General features: G+C 34.6%; 1 long non-coding RNA gene across 1 annotated transcript; it reads left to right on the top strand.

Annotated features, from left to right (window-relative positions):
• Positions 1–26,954, top strand: LOC142356518 (uncharacterized). Its single transcript, XR_012761430.1, has 3 exons — positions 1–1,002; positions 4,198–4,313; positions 26,928–26,954. It is a non-coding gene; the product is annotated as an uncharacterized LOC142356518 (long non-coding RNA).
• The last annotated feature ends 105 nt before the right edge of the window (positions 26,955–27,059 follow it).

Below are 27,059 nucleotides of genomic sequence, written 5' to 3' on the forward strand. Positions count from 1 at the left end.
CTATACTATATGTTATCGTACCAAAGCTCGTCGTACTATAATGGCTGTTTAAGTTTCGCTCAAACTTTGTTATAAATAAAGCTTACCTAATTATTTTTGCTTTTAACTTACTAAAACTTTCGTTATAACTACTAACGAAGTCTGCGATGTTAATCAGGTTCGATTAATCAATGTTATCTCGCCTCTTCAGAGGTGAAATTCAATTATGCAAATTACTCGTTAGTGAAATTTAACCAAATTAATGCGTTTTTCCTGCAATTATTCCCGGGAAGTTTGCCAGGAAAATTCCCAATTAATGGTAGCTTGAATTGCAAATTTTCATCGCAATTGTTAACCCTAGCTGCAAATGTGACTTTGTTTTTACTCTTTAAGTGGTTGTCTATTAAAAATCGACTACCAGTTTTCATTTCCTAGTTTTAACTTCAAGTTTCCTAGCAATCACCGCCGCGCTACCCCCAAACCCTCACCCCTTCCCCTCGTCACCCGCTTGAAATCTTACAGGGCGCCAACATTACCAGTCAAAAGTATGTTATGGCGTTGTCGGTATAGCTTGAAGTAGCTAAGTAGCATTGCTTGACATTTAACATATTACCCATTTCCTTTTATACTATTGAGTTATAAAAAAAATTGAACAAACCTTAACATTTTATTTTGTTTATTTTGATGTCAACATTACTTACCGGTTTACCCGCACCCAAAATGCCTGACGTTAATTCGCAGCATAGTTTTGAAAAGTCAAACAAAACAGAGACAGCCGAGACAAAATCTGATAAAAATCAGCCGATTAATTTAAGCGATGATAAACTTCCCGTTGAAACCGAAACTAATTCCACTAAATTTTATCCCTATAAATTGAACAAATGTAAGCGAATTCTTTATCTATTTGGGTCAATATTATCCCTGGGCATTTTACCTGTTGTCTGTCACTGGTATCCGAAAGTGTGGATAATTTGCAACGCAACCAAAAGCAGTGAAATGGGTGCAACACATATTTTAGCAGAGGTTAGTTTGACTTTCAACTCTTTCATGTTACAGCTAATTGATACAATAGAGTTACCCCCCAACAAGTTGCGGCCCCAGAAAAAAATTACTCTGACTGTTCAAGGCAGCAGCGATCTATAGCTGAGCCGTCCGAGACCAATTTGACCTCTGATCAGATGGTTCAAGATAAAATTGACCTCTAAGCGCAAGGTTCCAAGTCAAATTGACTTGCAGTTGTCAAAATTTAATGTCAAAATTCAGTTTCAAGTGTTAAAATTTAGTGTCGAAGTCACAAACTTCAAACATGTTTAATGGCATTTTTTGAAGATTAATATCCAAAACATTTTTTTGGTTTCAGCTTTTTTTTTAGTTTTCAAATATTTTTTTTATACTAAAGATGGAAATCACCTTTAATGATCTGGAGAATTTGCTGGTCCCTGCAAATTCTGCTCATAGTGGTGTGAGGTTTGGTCTCCGGATTAAAAATGCTAAATGGTATGAGACCTTTTCTCAATGTCACTTTGAAGAATTCTACCAACGAATTAATTATCCTGACCAAAAAACATGTCAAGTTAGAATGTTCAAAAAATTGTTTGACTGCAATAATGAAAGATCTGCAAATTTTGCCTACTCCTTGACGCTTCATTTACTAATCTTTTGACCAATCGAATAATTGAGACAGAACGTAAACTTTGATTAATGCCAAAATAACACAGTTTGATCAATGTCAAAATACCCAACTTGCCAAAGTAGCTATTGCAGAAATACCCAATTTATTCCCTCTGATATTTACGTTCGTTAGAACGATTACAGATCAGCACTTCGCTTTACATAAATGTGACATTTCTTGACAATTTTTTTGATGAAATATGACAAAAAATGCAAAAAATGAGCAAAAATGCATTAGTAATAATCATAATGTGCAGGAAAATTAAAACCAAAATTCACATTTGCAGCAAGTTTTTTTCCTCTCACATGAATTTATGAATTTATATCATGCAAACACCATTCTTCACAAGTTCAGCGATGAAAACAGATTTTTAATTAAAGGAACCAACTAATAGGTTCAATTTTCCCTGCGTTTGCACTGCTTTTCATTGAACTTGTCATTGCTGTATTCCCCAGCACACAAACAAGTTCAATTATGGCAACTTGCTCTTAAGTTTCAAAAATTGTTTTGCATAGTTTTTTTGTAACAATTGTACTATTTCCGCATCCTTAAAAAATTTTTTCTTAGGATTAACTGAATTACCTGGTTAAACGTTTTGGTTAAAATTTTGATAGAATTCTTAAAAAGGTTTTGACAGAGTTTGATTCTAAGTATGAAATTCTCCAAAATGGGGGAAAAATTAAAATAAAAACAAGAACAACACTTGGTATCAGCTGATTTACTAATTCCAGATGAATGATGTCTGTAAACATTAGTCTGGGGATCTTGTGTTTATTTGTTTTAAGATCAGTGTCATATCTTGAACAGGTTTTCTCGCGTTTTTTTGCAATTCAAAACTCAAAAGATTTGAATTGCTTTGGGTTGTTGTCTTTTTTAGGACAATTTCACACATTTTGATTTAGGTGTCGAGTTTTTCGCAATGAATTTGATAACACGAAGAAGTGGCACGCCAAAGCGAAATATTTTAGTGGGATCGCACTGTTTTTATTCAATTTCAAAGCGGAGTGAGATAGTAATGTTATAGCAGAAAAATGTGAAACGCCTTTTTGCTATTTGTTTTTAAATTACTTGCGGCAGTTTTTCGTTTTTTTTTCAATTGTTTTCCAAGTTAATTTCAAGGTCATTTTGAGGTCTAGTTGTTTGCCAACGGCACTAAGTTGATGTTTAATTCAGTTGTTTTCCTGCTATAGTTTGACTTTGTCGATTAAAAACAGCTGTATTTCAATAAATTCCCTCAATTCTAAAATTCTGACAAATTTATTTTTGAACTCAGTGATCGAGTTTTTTCCTCTTGCAACTTAGTTTCCGTTTAATTAACTTTTTCTTTGCGAACAACCTATGAATGACGGATAATGAAAAAAAACTCTTACGGTACAATTTTAGCTGGTACAAGTTTAATTGCTCTTGAACAAAGTTCATAGCAATTGTTGTAAACGTGTTGGTCTTTTTATTAATGAGAATTGTTTGCTTGACCGTTTTGCGCTTTTCTTCTAGAACAGTCTTTGACTTCTCAAGTGACCTTTTCACGCTTTCGTTCTTCATTTTTGAGTGATCTCTATTGTTCTCACTCCGAAGTAAAGGTTATTGCTAAAATATAAACGATTGCAGCTAAGCAACAAGAAGTAACGGATAGACGAGTGTTCAGTGCTTCTAGTGAGGGATCGAGACGGCGGTGGTTCAAATCACAGCGTGGTCAACTATATTTGCACCCGTAAACAAAAATTGACCAAGGCTACAGCACCTGAAATAAATTGCCCCGCCTGTCGTTCAAGAGCAATTCTTCCGACATTACTCGGTTTATGTTTAATTATTTTTTAAATTAGCTTTGGTTACCAGTTCAAATGCTAACTGTTATTGATAACAGTCCTTTCATCCTCTCATTAGAAAGTAGGCGAAGTTGTAAATACCTACTTTCTCTCGTTTTCTCTTGGTTCTTATTTAATCACGGTCATGAGAATCAATGGAGATAGTCACCGAGTAATTTTAGTTTATAGAGAAAAATGTAAATAGTTTTCAAAAATTATCAGATTCATTATGCCCCAAAATTTTTTTGTTCCATTCGAGGTTATTTGAAAATAATACATTCTCTTATGAAATCAATCCGACTTGTACGTGCAATTATTTGGCAATAAATTTTTTTTAGAAAGAATTGCATTAACAGGTGCCCAGTATTGAACCGTACTTGGAGTTCGGTACGGGACTACACTCGTTATACAAAACCTTGCAGTACGAATTGGAATACCTAAAAAGTTATCAACGTCGCCTCTCGGGCAAATAGAAAACGCAAGACCAAGTCTGACACAGTCAAGCAAACTTACACGACTTTTCACTTACCTGTGCAATTAGTGGTTGTCATTTTTTTCAGTAATTAACTGAAATAATAAAAGAAATCGCGTTTTTTGATTTTCTTCACATTAGTTTTTTTTTCGAGTGCTTGTAGCGCTTGTGGAAATGTTCGCAGGATTGCTACAAAAAAAATCCGCGGTTTTTGAATTTGTTCTCATTATTTTTTGTCGAGTGTTTATGGAAATGTTTGTTGTTCACAGGATGAAGTGTCGGAATTCGGAAGCGATTACGCAGTAATGATTTGTGAAGTTTACCATACGAATGTGGATCCCTTGGTGGCAATGCAGTACATGGCGAAACAAACAAACTCTTACGGGTAAATAAAGATACACATTTTTTACAGCACTAACGGTACCCGAATAACCGGTAACATATCACTTGTGAAGCCGGTTGCAGTATTTGTAATTGCTTCATGTGAGACCTTAAACCCCCCTCTCCCTTCTCCGAGCTTAAATCTCATTTGGAACTTTGATTTCAAACTTGAACTTGACAAGACAAACACAAAAAGTTGTATGAAAATAACATGCTTGACTCACGCTTCTCAGGAAAAGAATTTAGCTTAAGTTTGCTGTACACCTAGTATTATGTCGAATGTGGACTCAAGTTTTTCGCCCTGGACTTTAGACGACCCAATATAACAGCTCCATATATTCTTCCAAAAAGTGGCGCAAGACTTTTGCCTGACCGAATATTCAGATAGAGAAATTGGGTTGAGCTCTAGTCAAAAACTTACTCGAGAAAAAACATTAGAAATTATTAGACAATTAACTCTGGGCAAAACCTCAGCTAAACCTCAGGAGTATTTTTGTTCCGACCCCTCTTGAGGGGGGAGTAACTATATACTTAAATGGGTTTTTTTGTTCACTCAATTTTGGCCTATCGATATATTTATCGCAGAGAGTTGTGAGTGGTATCATTAAAAAGCCCGTCGAGCTTAAAATATGGAACTAAAAGGATTTTTTGAATTCCGTTTTCTAGAGCGAGTTATCGTGGTTTAAGTTTTTGTGAATATTAGACCGATTTGCGTCATTTTTATTCACATTTTCCTGAATTTTTGCTAAAATTTTCGTCAATTTTGCTAAAATATATGAAAATTGTTAACATGAGTACTGTTGATTTTATTTTTAAAGACAAAAAAGTATTGTTGATTAATTTTTTTTGGCCAAAATTATGGCGAAAAATTTCAAAATTCAGCCTTCTTCATCAAAAATTGCCCGAAATAAGCTTCTTTAGTCCACTCTGATTGAATTTGCCGGAGATACACACCCAAAAAAAACTAAAACAATCTTTGTTTACAACAAAGGTAGCCAGTACTACTTCCACCTCCATTGAGAGTAGTCTGGAATTAAAAGTTTTCCGTTTTTGCTCTCTTTACTCTATTATACAAAAAACTAACCAATTATCTAGATCTATTACAATCGAAACAATTAAGCGTTCATAATGGACCAGCAGCAATAGCAAGGAATGTTTTTGTTCGATCTTGGATTGTTTTTATCCAAAAATAATTCGGATTTTAACCAGTCGGTCTTTTTTAAAATAAATTCGATCTGTTTATGTTAATTGAAGGACAGAACAATTCGAATCAAAGCTCACTGTTGATAGGTACAAGTGGTATTCTAAGCATTTCCAAATTAAAGTATCTAGTTTGAGTTTTAAAAACGTTGATTTTTAAATAAACAATGTCTTATTGAACTTTGTCATTATTTTTCTCTTATTTGGTCCACTTGTAGCTTAGTGTCAGCAAAGAAAGAATGCTTCTTCTTCCTATTCTTTCTACTGAATTAAGATCTATTATTTTTTCCGGTTTTACGCCTTAACTTATAGTTTTCAGGCTTTGATACTACTAGATTTCACATTTTTAGGCATCGGCCCCATTTCAAGTTTTTTTTTCTCGTTTTTTCCACATTATCATATTAAAGACAGTCCACATATTACATTATTGGCGTCCAAAATACGGCCCAATTGATCACATGAAACACTTGAAAGGCATAGATTATGGTTTTAACGGCTTCGACACCCCCTTTCTTGAAAAAATTAATTGAATTTTGTTATGTCTTCTTTAACTTTCGTTTTTACATTGTCTTTTTGATCTTATGAAATCTACTGGATAATGACAGGTCTCAGTGGATTTTCATGGAGGACTAAATGAGCCTATTTTTTGTTTGAGTAGATAGTCGATGGTTTTTATGACTTTAACTTTTTTAACTTCGCATTTTTTGTTCACTTCTGTCTATTTGTCACCTAGTCTTAATAATGACAGGTCACATATGGCATTATTGTTGTCAAGGGAAGGTGAAATGTACAAAATCTCATGCTTTTTATAAAAAATATGTTATGAATTTACTGGCTTCGACAGGGTTTTTTCGCAAAAAAAGTAAATTTATTTTTGATTTTTGTTTATATTTGACGTTCTTTTTTACGATTTTGACAACTTTTGACGATATGATGATATATTTTAAGATATTGTAGACGTAAAACATATTCTGAATAATTACAGGTCTCCAGTGCTTCCTTTGGTTGAAAAGACGAACCTAGTTAATTGTTTCATTTTGTGGCTAATGGTTTTCATGACTTTGAAAATAATTGTTTACGGAAAAACAAAAGTTTGAATTATTCTCGCACATTTTCTGCTTTTGTCTACTTTTTACCTATTCTCCCTAATGAGAGGTCCTATAACACATTATTTGCGTTCAAGAAAGGCTCAATTGAACATGTTTTAAGGGTCAAAATATGGCTTTACGGCTTTGACAACATTTTCTCGTTTTGTCAAAGTTTCAGTTGAATTTTTGTTTGTTGTCTCTGTTCGTTATTCTTTTTGTAACCAAATAAAAAATTAAATACTGACAGGTTTCAATGCCCTGTTAGAGAGGCGTATGTGGTCATAAACATGTTGGATTTTTTCAATTGCTTTCTAATTGATTTCATTACTTTGAAATTATTTGTTTTTAAAAAAAATAGGCCAATTTTTACGTTTGCTTTTTTGTTGTTTTTTGTCCGACTGTTATCGAGCTTTTTTATGGAGTGGTCCCATATCTTTTCTAATGAAGTACAAGTTAATTTGTTTTGTTTCATTTGACACTATTTTGACCTTGTTAATAGGTTTTCCTTAAAAAAAATTGATAAAAATCTTTGGATGCAATTAATGGTTGTTGTTATTGTTGTTTGATTTTGTTGTTCGTCTTGACTTGCTTTTGTAATAGTTGCTGATCTCGTCAATCTGATGCAAAATTTTCACTCCACTGAGTTATTTGCGTTGGAGGCGATCTTTTGGATCTTTTCAACAATTGCCCCCTTTTGCAAAAGGGGGGGCTATTCTTGAACAGAATTTAAGTGAGTGATTTATTAACCAATCAGAGACGAGTAATAAGTATCCGTGTATGCTCATACTGTGTTAAACTGGATAGAATAAAATGCGCCATGCTAGGGCAATTAGCCGAATTGGAATACAAAGCGAAAAGAATTTCCGACGCGCGCGTCGCGGCTTCGCCGCGATAACCGACCCGCGATTTCCGGATTACATCCCACAGTGCGTGAGAGGCATGGCCGTGAACAGCCGTCCGCAATTGCGCTTAAACCATTTTTCGGTTATCCAAACTGTAGGCCAACTAATATTGTGGTAAAATGTAGCACAGAAAGGGAGGGCGATTCTCTACTAGGTACCAAAGGGGGGGCAATTGTTGAAAAGATCCGATCTTTTTGTTCATGCACATTTTTCTTTTGAAAAATACTTGAGTGTTTTCTATCTGTTCCTCATTTGTCGAAATTTATGCCAAAAATGTGGATGAGTGGGGTCGGAACTTTATGTGCGAACGCACATTACCGAGCCGCGTTGTTGTTCAAAAAATTGAAATAGGAGGTGCTGACCTAAACATAAATGTTTAAAAACTAATTTCGAAAGATTTGAATCGTTTTAATAATAATAATCATGACTAATTTTGCTAAAATATATGAAAATTGTTGACATGAGTACTGTTGATTTTTTTTAAAGACAAAAAAGTATTGTTGATTAATTTTTTTTGGCCAAAATTATGGCGAAAAATTTCAATATTCAGCCTTTTTCATCAAAAATTGCCCAAACTAAGCTTCTTTAGTCCACTCTGATTGAATTTGCCGGAGATACACACCCAAAAAAAACTAGAACAATCTTTGTTTACAACAAATTTAGCCAGTACTACTTCCACCTCCATTGAGAGTAGTCTGGAATTAAAAATTTTCCGTTTTTTTGCTCTCTTTACTCTATTATTCAAAAAACTAACCAATTATCCAGATCTATTACACTCGAAACAATTAAGCGTTCATAATGGACCAGCAGCAATAGCAAGGAATGTTTTTGTTCAATCTTGGATTGTTTTAATCCAAAAATAATTCGGATTTTAACCAGTCGGTCTTTTTCAAAATAAATTCGATCTGTTTATGTTAATTGAAGGACAGAACAATTCGAATCAAAGCTCACTGTTGATAGGTACAAGTGGTATTCCAAGCATTTCCAAATTAAAGTATCTAGTTTGAGTTTTAAAAACGTTGATTTTTAAATAAACAATGTCTTATTGAACTTTGTCATTATTTTTCTCTTATTTGGTCCACTTGTAGCTTAGTGTCAGCAAAGAAAGAGTGCTTCTTCTTCCTATTCTTTCTACTGAATTAAGATCTATTATTTTTTGCGGTTTTACGCCTTAACTTATAGTTTTCAGGCTTTGATACTACTAGATTTCACATTTTTAGGCATCGGCCCCATTTCAATTTTTTGTCTCGTTTTTTTCCACATTATCATATTAAAGACATTACATTATTGGCGTCCAAAATAAGACACATATTACATTATTGGCGTCCAAAACACGGCCCAATTGATCACATGAAACACTTGAAAGGCATAGATTACGGTTTTAACGGCTTCGACACCCCCTTTCTTGAAAAAATTAATTGAATTTTGTTATGTCTTCTTTAACTTTCGTTTTTACATTGTCTTTTTGATCTTATGAAATCTACTGGATAATGACAGGTCTCAGTGGATTTTCATGGAGGACTAAATGAGCCTATTTTTTGTTTGAGTAGATAGTCGATGGTTTTTATGACTTTAACTTTTTTAACTTCGCATTTTTTGTTCACTTCTTTCTATTTGTCACCTAGTCTTAATAATGACAGGTCACATATGGCATTATTGTTGTCAAGGGAAGGTGAAATGTACAAAATCTAATGCTTTTATAAAAAATATGTTATGAATTTACCGGCTTCGACAGGGTTTTTTCGCAAAAAAAGTAAAATTATTTTTGATTTTTGTTTATATTTGACGTTCTTTTTTACGATTTTGACAACTTTGAAGATATGATGATATATTTTAAGATATTGTAGACGTGAAACATATTCTGAATAATTACAGGTCTCCAGTGCTTCCTTTGTTTGAAAAGACGAACCTAGTTAATTGTTTCATTTTGTGGCTAATGGTTTTCATGACTTTGAAAATAATTGTTTACGGAAAAACAAAAGTTTGAATTATTCTCGCACATGTTCTGCTTTTGTCTACTTTTTACCTATTCTCCCTAATGAGAGGTCCTATAACACATTATTTGCGTTCAAGGAAGGCTCAATTGAACATATTTTTAGGTTCAAAATATGGCTTTACGGCTTTGACAACTTTTTCTCGCAAGTTTTTAGTTGAATTTTTGTTTGTTGTCTCTGTTCGTTATTCTTTCTGTAACCAAATAAAAAATTAATTACTGACAGGTTTCAATGCCCTCTTAGAGAGGCGTATGTGGTCATAAACATGTTGGATTTTTTCAATTGCTTTCTAATTGATTTCATTACTTTGAAATTATTTGTTTTTAAAAAATATAGGCCAATTTTTACGTTTGCTTTTTTGTTGTTTTTCGTCCAACTGTTATCGAGCTTTTTTATGGAGTGGTCCCATATATTTTCTAATGAAGTACAAGTTAATTTGTTTTGTTTCATTTGACACTATTTTGACCTTGTTAATAGGTTTTCCTTAAAAAAATTGACAAAAATCTTTGGATGCAATTAATGGTTGTTGTTATTGTTGTTTGATTTTGTTGTTCGTCTTGACTTGCTTTTGTAATAGTTGCTGATCTCGTCAATCTGATGCAACATTTTCACTCCACTGAGTTATTTGCGTTGGAGGCGATCTTTTGGATCTTTTCAACAATTGCCCCCTTTTGCAAAAGGGGGGCTATTCTTGAACAGAATTTAAGCGAGTGATTTATTAACCAATCAGAGACGAGTAATAAGTATCCGTGTATGCTCATACTATGTTAAACTGGATAGAATAAAATGCGCCATGCTAGGGCAATTAGCCGAATTGGAATACAAAGCGAAAAGAATTTCCGACTGGCGGGTCGGTGGGCGCGCTTCGCGCGCGTCGCGGCTTGGCCGCGATAACCGACCCGCGATTTCCGGATTACATCCCACAGTGCATGAGAGGCATGGCCGTGAACAGCCGTCATATTTTGCTAAAATATATGAAAATTGTTAACATGAGTACTGTTGATTTTTTTTTAAAGACAAAAAAGTATTGTTGATTAATTTTTTTTGGCCAAAATTATGCCAAAAAATTTCAATATTCAGCCTTTTTCATCAAAAATTGCCCAAACTAAGGTTCTTTAGTCCACTCTTATTAAATTTGCCGGAGATACACACCCAAAAAAAACTAGAACAATCTTTGTTTACAACAAAGGTAGCCAGTACTACTTCCACCTCCATTGAAAGTAGTCTGGAATTAAAAATTTTCCGTTTTTTGCTCTCTTTACTCTATTATTCAAAAAACTAACCAGTTATCTAGATCTATTACATTGGAAACAATTAAGCGTTCATAATGGACCAGCAGCAATAGCAAGGAATGTTTTTGTTCAATCTTGGATTTTTTTAATCCAAAAATAATTCGGATTTTAACCAGTCGGTCTTTTTTTAAAAAAAAATCGATCTTTTTATGTTAATTGAAGTACAGAACAATTCGAATTAAAGCTCACTGTTGATAGGTACAAGTGGTATTCTAAGCATTTCCAAATTAAAGTATCTAGTTTGAGTTTTAAAAACGTTGATTTTTAAATAAACAATATCTTATTGAACTTTGTCATTATTTTTCTCTTATTTGGTCCACTTGTAGCTTAGTGTCAGCAAAGAAAGAATGCTTCTTCTTCCTATTCTTTCTACTGAATTAAGTTCTATTATTTTTTGCGGTTTTACGCCTTAACTTATAGTTTTCAGGTTTTGATACTACTAGATTTCACATTTTTAGGCATCGGACCCTTTTCAAGTTTTTTTTTCTCGTTTTTTTCCACATTATCATATTAAAGACAGTCCACATATTACATTATTGGCGTCCAAAATACGGCCCAATTGATCACATAAAACACTTGAAAGGCATAGATTATGATTTTAACGGCTTCGACACCCCCTTTCTTGAAGAAATTAATTGAATTTTGTTATGTCTTCTTTAATTTTCGTTTTTACAATTTCTTTTTGATCGTATGAAATCTACCGGATAATGACAGGTCTCAGTGGATTTTCATGGAGGACTAAATGAGCCTATTTTTTGTTTGAGTAGATAGCCGATGGTTTTTATGACTTTAACTTTTTTAACTTCGCATTTTTTGTTCATTTCTGTCTATTTGTCACCTAGTCTTAATAATGACAGGTCACATATGGCATTATTGTTGTCAAGGGAAGGTGAAACGTACAAAATCTAATGCTTTTATAAAGAATGTGTTATGAATTTACTGGCTTCGACAGGGTTTTTTTGCAAAAGAAGTAAAATTATTTTTGATTTTTGTTTATATTTGACGTTCTTTTTGACGATTTTGACGACTTTTGACGATATGATGATATATTTTAAGTTTTTGTAGACGTAAGACATATTCTGAATAATTACAGGTCTCCAGTGCTTCCTTTGGTTGAATAGACGAACCTAGTTAGTTAATTGTTTCATTTTGTAGCTAATGGTTTTCATGACTTTGAAAATAATTGTTTACGGAAAAACAAAAGTTTGAATTATTCTCGCACATTTTCTGCTTTTGTCTACTTTATACCTATTCTCCCTAATGAGAGGTCCTATAACACATTATTTGCGTTCAAGGAAGGCTCAATTGAACATATTTTTAGATTCAAAATATGGCTTTACGGCTTTGACAACTTTTTCTCGCAAGTTTTAGTTGAATTTTTGTTTGTTGTCTCTGTTCGTTATTCTTTTTGTAACCAAATAAAAAATTAATTACTGACAGGTTTCAATGCCCTCTTAGAGAGGCGTATGTGGTCATAAACATGTTGGATTTTTTCAATTGCTTTCTAATTGATTTCATTTCTTTGAAATTATTTGTTTTTAAAAAATATAGGCCAATTTTTACGTTTGCTTTTTTGTTGTTTCTCGTCCAACTGTTATCGAGCTTTTTTATGGAGTGGTCCCATAGTTCGTCTTGACTTGCTTTTGTAATAGTTGCTGATCTCGTCAATCTGATGCAACATTTTCACTCCACTGAGTTATTTGCGTTGGAGGCGATCTTTTGGATCATTTCAACAATTGCCCCCTTTTGCAAAAGGGGGGGCTATTCTTGAACAGAATTTAAGCGAGTGATTTATTAACCAATCAGAGAAGTGTAATAAGTATCCGTGTATGCTCATACTGTGTTAAACTGGATAGAATAAAATGCGCCATGCTAGGGCAATTAGCCGAATTGGAATACAAAGCGAAAAGAATTTCCGACTGGCGGGTCGGTGGGCGCGCTTCGCGCGCGTCGCGGCTTCGCCGCGATAACCGACCCGCGATTTCCGGATTACATCCTACAGTGCGTGAGAGGCATGGCCGTGAACAGCGTTCCGCAATTGCGCTGGAACCATTTTTCGGCTATCTAAACTGTAGGCCAACTAATATTGTGGTAAAGTATAGCACAGAAGGGGAGGCGATTCTCTACTAGGTACCAAAGGGGGGGGGGGGCAATTGTTGAAAAGATCCGATCTTTTTGTTCATGCACATTTTTCTTTTGGAAAATACTTGAGTGTTTTCTATCTGTTCCTCATTTGTCGAAATTTATGCCAAAAATGTGGATGAGTGGGGTCGGAACTTTATGTGCGAACGCACATTACCGAGCCGCGTTGTTGTTCAAAAAATTGAAATAGGAGGTGCTGACCTAAACATAAATGTTTAAAAACTAATTTCGAAACATTTGAATCGTTTTAATAATAATCATGACTAATCAAATGCTTAAAAGCTCTCATTCTCGTGTTCTCCAAGCTGCTTTTTTTTTCACTGGCCAGTTTTACTTGCCACTTTTACTTGCCACCAGATTCACTTGCCAGAAAAATTTAGTTTCAATTCTCTTCTTGCTTAAGTTTAGATTTTAACGGCGTGCAATGTTAATGGATAATTCTTTTAATTAAAATTTAAATCTTGAATTTTAAATCTGCGAATGCTACAAACGTCACTGAGTTTTTGAGAAGAACTAGATGTTCTGTACAGATCATATTAGGCTATGATGGTCGTGTATTATCTATTGGATTCTATGTAGCATTCGGAATTCTCCAGTTAAAAAGTACGAACCATCCTGCTGAAAATGTCACAATTGAGGACAATTCGGTGAACGCAAACTAAGCCGAAGTAAACAGCAAGCCGACATAAAAGCAAGCCAAAATTCAATAGTTTTGTAATAAAAGAGAAATCATACATTGCTAACCGTTACAATCAAGACTGCGCATGGCGTTATCAATTTATAATTTATTCCAGTGCACCAAAGAAATAAAATAGGTCATTTTTGAAGGCATCAAGTGATTTCTAATCCTAGTTGGCAGTCGACCCTGCTGAGAGATATAATACGGGAGCCCACCCACGAGCTCCCCAGGGACTAATTGTAATAAAGCTGTCCCCAAATCTTGGTGGTAGCTAGCCCATTTTTTGAAGTACTGTTTGCTCGCCTATCCACTTGCGCGACAAAAATAATGTCCGCAAATTGACCCAATTTGACAAGATTACGTCGCCACATATTGTCAACCATCACTGTGCATCAACTAATTGATCAGCTTGGAGACGATATTGTTTTTTTTCTTTGAAAAATTAAAAAAAATAGTCAACTTCTTTCAAATGTTTTTTCTCTTGTGACGCAATTTAAGAGAAAAATAGTTCCTGATCTTGTTTAGAAAAAATGTACAAAGGTAAAAATTAGATTGACATCTTTAACGAACTTTTCAACCGGTTGACGCATCTTAGATAGTATAATTTTTTCATCCATGCCTTCAAACACCTCATTCCTGACTGCAAATTTTACGCCATGATCTTATATACCATAGTTCATTCATTCATGACTTAAAAATATTCATTCATTACTTGAATACTCTGGCCAAGATTTTGCGACGGAACCCAAGATACCATAAAAATTTCAAATATGTCGTCAGGGATTCCATATAAAAATGATGCAATACTAGCTCCCAACAAAGTGATCAAACCCACCACCCTCAATGAATTACCCAACATGGCTACCAATACTTGGTTTACATTGTTTAATAGCCGCGAAGCGATAGCGGCTATTTTTGGGGACATCGTGGTATTTTAACAATTCAAAGATTTTGAATTGTATTGGGGCGCTGTCTTTTTTTGAGATCTATTCATACATTTTCAAGATCTTTGAAGTCAAATTGGAGGAGTGATTTTGGTCACACCGAAAGAGAAAATGGAGCGAAAATGCCAGTGGTTTTGCGGCGTGAGTTTTTCTGCTCTATTTTTAAAGTAGAGTGAGAAAACGGTGTTTGAACAAAAATTCGCTCTCGCTAGTGGTTTTTTGTTCACATGCGGCAATTTCACTTTGGTTTTTATCGTTTCTTCGATTTTTTGGATCGAATTTTTTCTAAAATGTTTTCCCAATTCACTCATATTCCGTTCGAGGTCTTGTTTGTTGCTTAGTCAACGAAAATTCTTTGAATTGTACGTCAGGACTTGTCCTGCTGTGTTTTTTTAATTCGACGTCTCCATCGATGATTCGTACAACATGACTTCTTGGTATTGACTTTTTCAATGACTTCAGTGACTTCAACTGCTTTGCAGTTAAAATTTGTATACGTGATGTCATTTCTGCTTTTAGGTCATTTGAGTGACTCACCTCACTAAAAAAAAGACTTCTGAACTCACTTATGGAACTTCAAATTTCAAGAACATTTACAAGTTAATAGTATGTATCTAAATAGTGCCGAACCTATATGCCCTCATTCTTGATTATTGGTCTTGAAATTTTGGTTTCGAATATCAGTTTTCAAAAAAACTCTTTAAGGGCTTTTTTTATAGATCGTATATGTCATATTATTGACAGTCCAAATATAACCCCAAAAGTCTACTGGTCTTTTAAAGGTCTCGTGGTCGATCTGTCTATCTTATTCCTTTAGTTGTTTCAATTAATGGAAGATTAGAATTAATGGTATAATTGTTTCATCCCTGCCTTCAAACACCTCAATCCTGACTGCAAATTTTACGCCACGATCTTATATACCATAGTTCATTCATTCATGACTTAAAAATATTCATTCATTACTTGAATACTCTGGCCAAGATTTTGCGACAGAACCCAAGATACCATAAAAATTTCAAATATGTCGTCAGGGATGCGATATAAAAATGATGCAATACTAGCTCCCAACAAAGTGATCAAACCCACCACCTTCAAAGAATTACCCAACATTGCTACCGATACTTGGTTTACATTGTTTAATAGCCGCGAAGCGATAGCGGCTATTTTTGGGGACATCGTGGTATTTTGACAATTCAACGAATTTGAATTGTATTGGGGCGCTGTCTTTTTTTTAAGATCTGTTCACACATTTTCTTGATTTTTGAAGTCAAATGGGAGTAGTGATTTTGGTCACCGAAAAAGCGAGTGGTTTTGCGGCGTGAAATTTTATTGCTCTAATTTTAAATTAGAGTGAAAAAAACGGCGTTTGAACAAAAGTTCGCTCTCTCGCTAGTTGTTTTTTGTTCACATGGGGCAATTTCACTTTAGTTTTTATCGTTTTTCGATTTTTTGGATCGGATTTTTTTCTAAAAGGTTTTCCCAATTCACTCATAGTCCGTTAGAGGTATAATTTTTTGTTTGAACCAACAAATTTCCATTTCTCGCTAATAGTTTTTGTTCACATGCGACATTTTGACATTGATTTTTTCATTTTTATCTGATTTTGTTTTCTAAATGATTTTTTCCCAATTACCTCATATTGGGTTCTAGGTTTAGTTTGTTGTTTAGTCAACGAAAATTCTTTGAATTGTACGTCAGGACTTGTACTGCTATGTTTTTTTAATTCGTCGTCTCCATCGATGATTCTTACAACCTGACTTCTTGGTATTGACTTTTCAATGACTTCAGTGACTTCAACTGCTTTGCAGTTAAAATTTGTTTACGTGACGTCAATTCTGCTTTTAGATCAGTTGAGTGACCTACCTCACTCAACAAAATGACTTCTGAGCTCACACATAGAACTTCAAATTTCATGAACATTTACTAGTTAATAGTATGCATCTAAATAGTGCCAAACTTATATGCCCTAATTCTTGATTAATGGCCTTGAGTTTTTGATTTCGAATATCAATTTTGAAAAAACTTTTTGAGGGCTTTTTCTTTATAGACCGTATATGTCATAAAATTTGCAGTCCAAATATAACCCAAAGAGTCTAGTGGTCTATTAAAGGACTGGTGGTTGATCTTTCTATCTTATTCCTTTAGTTGTTTCAATTCTTGGAAGATAGTATATTTTTTTCGTCATGCCTTCTAACACCTCATTCTTGACTGCAAATTTTACGCCATGATCTTATATACCGTAGTTTATTCATTAATGACTTCAAAATATTCATTCATCACCTAAAAACTCTGGCGAAGATTTTGCGACGGAACCCAAGATATCATTAAAGATTTCAAATATGTCGTCAGGCATTCGATATAAAAATGATGCAATACTAGCTCCCAACAAATTCCCTCCCTCGCTAGTGATTTCTTGTTCACATGCGGCAATTTCACTTTGATTTTTATTGTTTTATCGATTTTTTGCATCAGAATTTTTAAAAAGTTTTTCCAATTCACTCAAAGTCCGTTCGAGGTCTAGTGGGTTGTTTAGTCAATGAAAATTGTTTGAATTGAACGTCAGGACTTGTCGTGCTATTTTTTTTAAATTCGTAATCTCATCGATGATTCCTACGACCTGACTTCTTGGTATTGACTTTTTCAATGACTTCACTGACTTCAACTGCTTTGCAGTTAAAATTTGTGTACGTGATGTCATTTCTGCTTTTAGGTCAATTGAGTGACTCACCTCACTAAAAAAGACTTCTGAATTCACTTATGGAACTTCAAATTTCATGAACATTTACTAGTTAAAAGTATGTATCTAAATAGTGCCTAACTTATATGCCCTCATTCTTGATTATTGGTCTTGAAATTTTGCTTTCGAATATCCATTTTGAAAAAAATCTTTGAGGGCTTTTTTTTATAGATCGTATATGTCATAAAATTGACAGTCCAAATATAACCCCAAAAGTCTACTGGTCTTTTAAAGGTCTGGTGGTCGATCTGTCTATCTTATTACTTTAGTTATTTCAATTAATGGAAGATAGTATAATGTTTTCATCCCTGCCTTCAAACACCTCATTCCTGACCGCAAATTGTACGCCATGATCCTTTATACAATAGTTTATTCATTAAGGACTTCAAAATATTCATTCATCACTTAAAATTTCCGGCCAAGATTTTGCGACGGAACCCACGATACCATTGAAGATTTCAAATATGTCGTCAGGGATTCCATATAAAAATGATGCAATACTAGCTCCCAACAAAGTGATCAAACCCACCACCTTCAAAGAATTACCCAACGTTGCTACCGATACTTGGTTTACATTGTTTAATAGCCGTGAAGCGATGGCGGCTACTTTTGGGGACATCGTGGTATTTTGACAATTCAAAGATTTTGAATTTTATTGGGGCGCTGTCTTTTTTTGAGATCTGTTCATACATTTTCATGATCTTTGAAGTCAAATTGGAGGAGTGATTTTGGTCACACCGAAAGAGAAAATGGAGCGAAAATGCCAGTGGTTTTGCGGCGTGAGTTTTTTTGCTCTATTTTTAAACTAGAGTGAGAAAACGGTGTTTGAACAAAAATTCGCTCTCTCGCTAGTGGTTTTTTGTTCACATAGGGCAATTTCACTTTGGTTTTTATCGTTTCTTCGATTTTTTGGATCGAATTTTTTCTAAAAGGTTTTCCCAATTCACTCATAGTCCGTTCGAGGTCTAGTTTTTTGTTTGAACCAAATTTCCATTTCTCGCTAGTGAATTTTTTTGTTCACATGCGACATTTCGAAATTCATTTTTTCATTTTTTTATCGGAGTTTTTTTTCAAAATGATTTTTTTCTGATTAACTCAAATTCCGTTCTCGGTCTTGTTTGTTGCTTAGTCAACAAAAATTCTTTGAATTGTACGTCAGGACTTGTCCTGATGTGTTTTTTTGATTCGACGTCTCCATCGATGATTCGTACAACATGACTTCTTGGTATTGACTTTTTCAATGACTTCAGTGACCTCAACTGCTTTGCAGTTAAAATTTGTATACGTGATGTCAATTCTGCTTTTAGGTCAATTGAGTGACTCACCTCACTGAAAAAAAGACTTCTGAAATCACTTATGGAACTTCAAATTTCATGAACATTTACTAGTTAATAGTATGTATCTAAATAGTGCCGAACTTATATGCCCTCATTCTTGATTATTGGTTTTAAAATTTTAGATTTTATATATCGTATATGTCATATAATTGACAGTCCAAATATAACCCCAAAAGTCTACTGGTCTTTTAAAGGTCTCGTGGTCGATCTGTCTATCTTATTCTTTTAGTTGTTTCAATTAATGGAAGATAGTATAATTTTTTCATCCCTGCCTTCAGACACCTCATTCCTGACCGCAAATTTAACGCCATGATCCTATATACCATAGGTTATTCATTAAGGACTTCAGAATATTCATTCATCACTTAAAATTTGCGGCCAAGATTTTGCGAAGGAACCCAAGATACCATTAAAGATTTCAAATATGGTGTCTGGGATTCCATATAAAAATGATGCAATCCTAGCTCCCAACAAAGTGATTAAACCCACCACCTTCAAAGAAATACCCAACATTGCTACCGATACTTGGTTTACATTGTTTAATAGCCGCGAAGCGATGGTGGCTGTTTTTGGGGACATGGTGGTTGTTTTACAATTCAAAGAATTTGAATTGTATTGGGGCGCTGTTTTTTTGAGATCTGTTCATACATTTTCATGATTTTTTAAGTCAAATTGGAGTAGTGGTTTTGGTCACGTCGAATCAGGAAATGGAGCGAAAAAGCGAGTGGTTTTTGCGACGTGAAATTTTGTCGCTCTAATTTTAAAGTAGAGTGAGAAAACGGTGTTTGAAAAAATAATTCGCTATCTCGCTAGTGGTTTTTTGTTCACATGCGGCAGTTTCACTTTGGGTTTTTTTTCGATTTTTCGGATCGGATTATCTGAATGATTTTCCCAGTTCACTCATAGTCCGTTCGAGGTCTAGTTTTTTGTTTGAACCAAATTTTCATTTCTCGCCAGTGGTTTTCTGTTCACATGCCAAATTCTGACATTGATTTTTTTCTATTTTCTATCTGATTTTTTTTCTAAATGATTTTTTCCCAATTACTTCATATCCCGTTCTAGGTCTAGTTTGTTGTTTAGTCAATGAAAATACTTTGAATTGTACGTCAGGACTTGTCCTGCTGTGTTTTTTTAATTCGACGTCTCCATCGATGATTCGTACAACATGACTTCTTGGTATTGACTTTTTCAATGACTTCAGTGACTTCAGCTGCTTTGCAGTTAAAACTTTTATACGTGATGTCATTTCTGCTTTAGGTCATTTGAGTGACTCACCTCACTAAAAAAAGACTTCTGAACTCACTTATGGAACTTCAAATTTCAAGAACATTTACTAGTTAATAGTATGTATCTAAATAGTGCCGAACCTATATGCCCTCATTCTTGATTATTGGTCTTGAAATTTTGGTTTCGAATATCAATTTTGAAAAAACTCTTTGAGGGCTTTTTTTATAGATCGTATATGTCATATTATTGACAGTCCAAATATAACCCCAAAAGTCTACTGGTCTTTTAAAGGTCTCGTGGTCGATATGTCTATCTTATTCCTTTAGTTGTTTCAATTAATGGAATATAGTATAATTGTTTCATATCCTGCCTTCAAACACCTCATTCCTGACCGCAAATTTTACGCCATGATCCTATATACCATTGTTTATTCATTAAGGACTTCAAAATATTCATTCATCACTTAAGATTTCCGGCCAAGATTTTGCGACGGAACCCAAGATACCATTAAAGATTTCAAATATGTTGTCTGGGATTCCATATAAAAATGATGCAATCCTAGCTACCAACAAAGTAATTAAACCCACCACCTTCAAAGAATTACCCAACATTGCTACCGATACTTGGTTTACTATGTTTAATAGCCGCGAAGCGATAGCGGCTATTTTTGGGGACATCGTGGTATTTTAACAATTCAAAGATTTTGAATTGTATTGGGGCGCTCTCTTTTTTTGAGATCTACTCATACATTTTCATGATCTTTGAAGTCAAATTGGAGGAGTGATTTTGGTCACACAGAAAGAGAAAATGGAGCGAAAATGCCAGTGGTTTTGCGGCGTGAGTTTTTTTGCTCTATTTTTAAAGTAGAGTGAGAAAACGGTGTTTGAACAAAAATTCGCTCTCGCTAGTGGTTTTTTGTTCACATGCGGCAATTTCACTTTGGTTTTAATCGTTTCTTCGATTTTTTGGATCGAATTTTTTCTAAAATGTTTTCCCAATTCACTCATATTCCGTTCGAGGTCTTGTTTGTTGCTTAGTCAACGAAAATTCTTTGAATTGTACGTCAGGACTCGTCCTGCTGTGTTTTTTTAATTCGACGTCTCCATCGATAATTCGTACAACATGACTTCTTGGTATTGACTTTTTCAATGACTTCAGTGACTTCAACTGCTTTGCAGTTAAAATTTGTATACGTGATGTCATTTCTGCTTTTAGGTCAATTGAGTGACTCACCTCACTAAAAAAAGACTTCTGAACTAAATTATGGAACTTCAAATTTCATGAACATTTACTAGTTAATAGTATGTATCTAAATAGTGCCGAACCTATATGCCCTCATTCTTGATTATTGGTCTTGAAATTTTGGTTTTGAATATCAATTTTGAAAAAAAACTCTTTGAGGGCTTTTTTTTATAGATCGTATATGTCATATTATTGACAGTCCTAATATAACCGCAAAAGTCTACTGGTCTTTTAAAGGTCTCGTGGTCGATCTGTCTATCTTATTCCTTTAGTTGTTTCAATTAATGGAAGATAGTATAATTGTTTCATCCCTGCCTTCAAACACCTCATTCCTGACCGCAAATTTTACGCCATGATCCTATATACCATAGTTTATTCATTAGGGACTTCAAAATATTCATTCATCACTTAAGATTTCCGGCCAAGATTTTGCGACGGAACCCAAGATACCATTAAAGATTTCAAATATGTCGTCTGGGATTCCATATAAAAATGATGCAATCCTAGCTCCCAACAAAGTAATTAAACCCACCACCTTCAAAGAATTACCCAACATTGCTACCGATACTTGGTTTACATTGTTTAATAGCCGCGAAGCGATAGCGGCTATTTTTGGGGACATCGTGGTATTTTAACAATTCGAAGATTTTGAATTGTATTGGGGCGCTGTCTTTTTTTGAGATCTATTCATACATTTTCATAATCTTTGAAGTCAAATTGGAGGAGTGATTTTGGTCACACCGAAAGAGAAAATGGAGCGAAAATGCCAGTGGTTTTGCGGCGTGAGTTTTTTTGCTCTATTTTTAAAGTAGAGTGAGAAAACGGTGTTTGAACAAAAATTCGCTCTCGCTAGTGGTTTTTTGTTCACATGCGGCAATTTCACTTTGGTTTTTATCGTTTCTTCGACTTTTTGGATCGAATTTTTTCTAAAATGTTTTTCCAATTCACTCATATTCCGTTCGAGGTTTTGTTTGTTGCTTAGTCAACGAAAATTCTTTGAATTGTACGTCAGGACTTGTCCTGCTGTGTTTTTTAAATCGACGTCTCCATCGATAATTCGTACAACATGACTTCTTGGTATTGACTTTTTCAATGACTTCAGTGACTTCAACTGCTTTGCAGTTAAAATTTGTATACGTGATGTCATTTCTGCTTTTAGGCCAATTGAGTGACTCACCTCACTAAAAAAAAAGACTTCTGAACTCACTTATGAACTTCAAATTTCATGAACGTTTACTAGTTAATAGTATGTATCTAAATAGTGCCGAACTTATATGCCCTCATTCTTGATGATTGGTCTTAAAATTTTGGTTTCGAATATCAATTTTGAAAAAAACTCTTTGAGGGCTTTTTTTATAGATCATGTATGTCATATAATTGACAGTCCAAATATAACCCCAAAAGTCTACTGGTATTTTAAAGGTCTCGTGGTCGATCTGTCTATCTTATTCCTTTAGTTGTTTCAATTAATGGAAGATAGTATAATTTTTTCATCCCTGCCTTCAAAGAACTCATTCCTGACCGCAAATTTTACGCCATGATCCTATATACCATAGTTTATTCATTAAGGACTTCAAATTATTCATTCATCACTTAAAAGTTCCGGCCAAGATTTTGCGACGGAACCCAAGATACCATTAAAGATTTCAAATATGTCGTCTGGGATTCCATATAAAAATGATGCAATCCTAGCTCCCAACAAAGTGGTTAAACCCAACACCTTCAAAGAAATACCCAACATTGCTACCGATACTTGGTTTACATTGTTTAATAGCCGCGAAGCGATGGTGGCTGTTTTTGGGGACATGATGGTTGTTTTACAATTCAAAGAATTTGAATTGTATTGGGGCGCTGTTTTTTTGAGATCTGTTCATAAATTTTCATGATTTTTAAAGTCAAATTGGAGTAGTGATTTTTGTCACGTCGAATCAGGAATTGGAGCGAAAAAACGAGTGGTTTTTGCGGCGTGAAATTTTTTCGCTCTAATTTTAAAGTAGAGTGAGAAAACGGTATTTGAAAAAAAAATCGCTATCTCGCTAGTGGTTTTTTGTTCACATGCGGCAGTTTCACTTTGGGTTTTTCTTCGATTTTTCGGATCGGATTTTCTGAACGATTTTCCAGTTCACTCATAGTCCGTTCGAGGTCTAGTTTTTTGTTTGAACCAAATTTTCGTTTCTCGCCAGTGGTTTTTTGTTCACATGCCAAATTTTGACATTGATTTTTTTCTATTTTCTATCTGATTTTTTTTCTAAATGATTTTTTCCCAATTACTTCATATCCCGTTCTAGGTCTAGTTTGTTGTTTAGTCAATGAAAATACTTTGAATTGTACGTCAGGACTTGTCCTGCTGTGTTTTTTTAATTCGACGTCTCCATCGATGATTCGTACAACATGACTTCTTGGTATTGACTTTTTCAATGACTTCAGTGACTTCAGCTGCTTTGCAGTTAAAACTTTTATACGTGATGTCATTTCTGCTTTAGGTCATTTGAGTGACTCACCTCACTAAAAAAAAGACTTCTGAACTCACTTATGGAACTTCAAATTTCAAGAACTTTTACTAGTTAATAGTATGTATCTAAATAGTGCCGAAGCTATATGCCCTCATTCTTGATTATTGGTCTTGAAATTTTGGTTTCGAATGTCAATTTCGAAAAAAACTCTTTGAGGGCTTTTTTTTATAGATCGTATATGTCATATAATTGACAGTCCAAATATAACCCCAAAAGTCTACTGGTCTTTTAAAGGTCGCGTGGTCGATCTGTCTATCTTATTCCTTTAGTTGTTTCAATTAATGGAAGATAGTATAATTTTTTCATCCCTGCCTTCAAACAACTCATTCCTGACCGCAAATTTTACGCCATGATCCTACATACCATAGTTTATTCATTAAGGACTTCAAAATATTCATTCATCACTTAAAATTTCCGGCCAAGATTTTGCGACGGAACCCAAGATACCATTAAAGATTTCAAATATGTCGTCTGGGATTCCATATAAAAATGATGCAATCCTAGCTCCCAACAAAGTAATTAAATCCACCACCTTCAAAGAAATACCCAACATTGCTAACGATACTTGGTTTACATTGTTGAATAGCCGCGAAGCGATGGTGGCTGTTTTTGGGGACATGGTGGTTGTTTTACAATTCAAAGAATTTGAATTGTATTGGGGCGCTGTTTTTTTTGAGATCTCTTCATAAATTTTCATGATTTTTGAAGTCAAATTGGAGTAGTGATTTTGGTCACGTCGAATCAAGAAATGGAGCGAAAAAGCGAGTGGTTTTTCGGGCGTGAAATTTTTTCGCTCTAATTTTAAAGTAGAGTGAGAAAACGGTGTTTGAAAAAAAATTCGCTATCTCGCTAGTTGTTTTTTGTTCACATGCGGCAGTTTCACTTCGGGTTTTTTTTCGATTTTTTGGATCGGATTTTCTGAATGATTTTCCCAATTCACTCATAGTCCGTTCGAGGTCTAGTTTTTTGTTTGAACCAAATTTCCATTTCTCGAAAGTGGTTTTTTGTTCACATGACAAATTTTGACATTGATCTTTTCTCTTTTCTATCTGGTTTTTTTTCTAAATGATTTTTTCCCAATTACTTCATATTCCGTTCTAGGTCTAAATGGTTGTTTAGTCAATGAAAATACTTTGAATTGTACGTCAGGACTTACTTGTCCTGCTGTGTTTTTTTAATTCGACGTCCCCATCGATGATTCGTACAACATGACTTCTTGGTATTGACTTTTTCAATGACTTCAGTGACTTCAACTGCTCTGCAGTTAAAATTTGTATACGTGACGTCATTTCTGCTTTTAGGTCAATTGAGTGACTTACCTCACTCAAAAAAATGACTTCTGAACTCACACATGGAATTTATTTTATGAACTTTTACTAGTTAATAATATGCATTTAAATAGTGCCCAACTTATATGCCCTAATTCTTGATTATTGGTCTTGAGTTTTTGGTTTCGAATATCAATTTTGAAAAAGCTCTCTGAGGGCTTTTTCTTTATAGACCGTGTATGTCATAAAATTGACAGTCCAAATATAACCCAAAAAGTCTAGTGGTCTATTAGAGGACTGGTGGTCGATCTGTCTATCTTATTCTTCTAGTTGTTTCAATTAATGGAAGATAGTATAATTTTTTCATCCCTGCCTTCAAACACCTCATTCCTGACCGCAAATTTTACGCCATGATCCTATATACCATAGTTTATTCATTAAGGACTTCAAAATATTCATTCATCACTTAAAATTTCCGGCCAAGATTTTGCGACGGAACCCAAGATACCATTAAAAATTTCAAATATGTCGTCTGGGATTCCATATAAAAATGATGCAATCCTAGCTCCCAACAAAGTGATTAAACCCACCACCTTCAAAGAAATACCCAACATTGCTACCGATACTTGGTTTAAATTGTTTAATAGCCGCGAAGCGATGGTGGCTGTTTTTGGGGACATGGTGGTTGTTTTACAATTCGAAGAAATGGAGCGAAAAAGCGAGTGGTTTTTGCGGCGTGAAATTTTTTCGCTCTAATTTTAAAGTAGAGTGAGAAAACGGTGTTTGAAAAAAAATTCGCTATCTCGCTAGTGGTTTTTTGTTCACATGCGGCAGTTTCACTTTGGGTTTTTTTTCGATTTTTTGGATCGGATTTAAAGGCTGCTGTTTACTATAATACCAGGAATATAGAAATATTGTGAACAGCATGAAGTGAGAAAAATCAACTCTTCGATTTGGAATCTTAGTTATTTTACAGAAGAGGCCGTATGTTCCTGTTGGACGCGGGTCCGGACGAAACAGTCCCAGAAAAATAGTTCCAGACAAAACAGACCCAATTCGTAAAATATCTCATTCAAAACATTCCTCAACAAAATAGTACGATGAAATAACCTAAACCCCCCCCCCCCCCCCCCCCCCCCCACACACACACACACACACAAAATTGTCCAGAAAAGTATCGAAAGGATTGCAATTATTTTCAACATATTTGATGAGTTAACACCTATGAATTGAGGCTAAACCGGAGACGGTATGAAACTCATAATAAGTTAAAATCTGTGTTGTAATCAGCTTTTTATTAGTTCAATGGTATACTATGATATGCATAACACAAAAAGTATGTGTGGGACATTTTGTGTGCTTTTTTGTTCTATTTTTTCTGGGCTTGTTTTGTCTCTTCACTTTTGTTTGGTATATAACATATGGGTGTATGATTGTTAACCCCTTAATCGCCGTAATCGTGCTTGCATTGTTTGCTTTATTTACTTCCTACTTTTATAAACAGGAACGAGCAGCTTAATGAGTCAAAAAAATGAGAAATTTAACCGACAATTTAAGTAAAATGAGCAATAAAACTTATTCCGACGCTGTGATTGGCCAATTTAAAACACTATTTCTTAAGCGGACAAATATACCGCAGTTTTTTCATCAACTAGTGTAACGAAGATCTATCCATGGCCGGACCGTATTTTACCGTATCTGGCCATGCCTCACGGACCATGGCCATGCCTCAGCGGCCCGTGGGACTTGATATGAATCTATCACAACCGAACTACTGATTTATGGACCAATTATGGACTTTTATGACCAATTATGAAAAAACTGTCGGCTAAATTTCTCATTTTTTCCTTGTCGGCTAAACGCCCTGTCGGCCAATTTTCCTATCACCGGGTAAAGTTCATTAGTTAATCCATGTATAATTCTGATTATTCCAAAGGCATGCAACTTTAACCTTTGGGTTATATTATTATTAATTACATGTATGGTGATTAAAGCATTTTTGTCAATCAATCATGTAGGTATATTTATATTCTATCGTTATTTTGTTCTATAGCTCGTTTGTCGCGAGTGTCAGGTGAGTTCTTGTGTAATATCTGCCATAACTTACTGCTAAACTGAGCACATACAAACCCTGGTAGCAGAGTTTTTGGTGCAGGACTTTTGCTTTTTGATTGTTCGCGGAACC

This window comes from Convolutriloba macropyga, unplaced genomic scaffold, assembly GCF_964194025.1.
Source record: "Convolutriloba macropyga unplaced genomic scaffold, txConMacr16.3 SCAFFOLD_3265, whole genome shotgun sequence".
Classification (NCBI taxonomy): Eukaryota; Metazoa; Xenacoelomorpha; order Acoela; family Convolutidae; genus Convolutriloba; species Convolutriloba macropyga.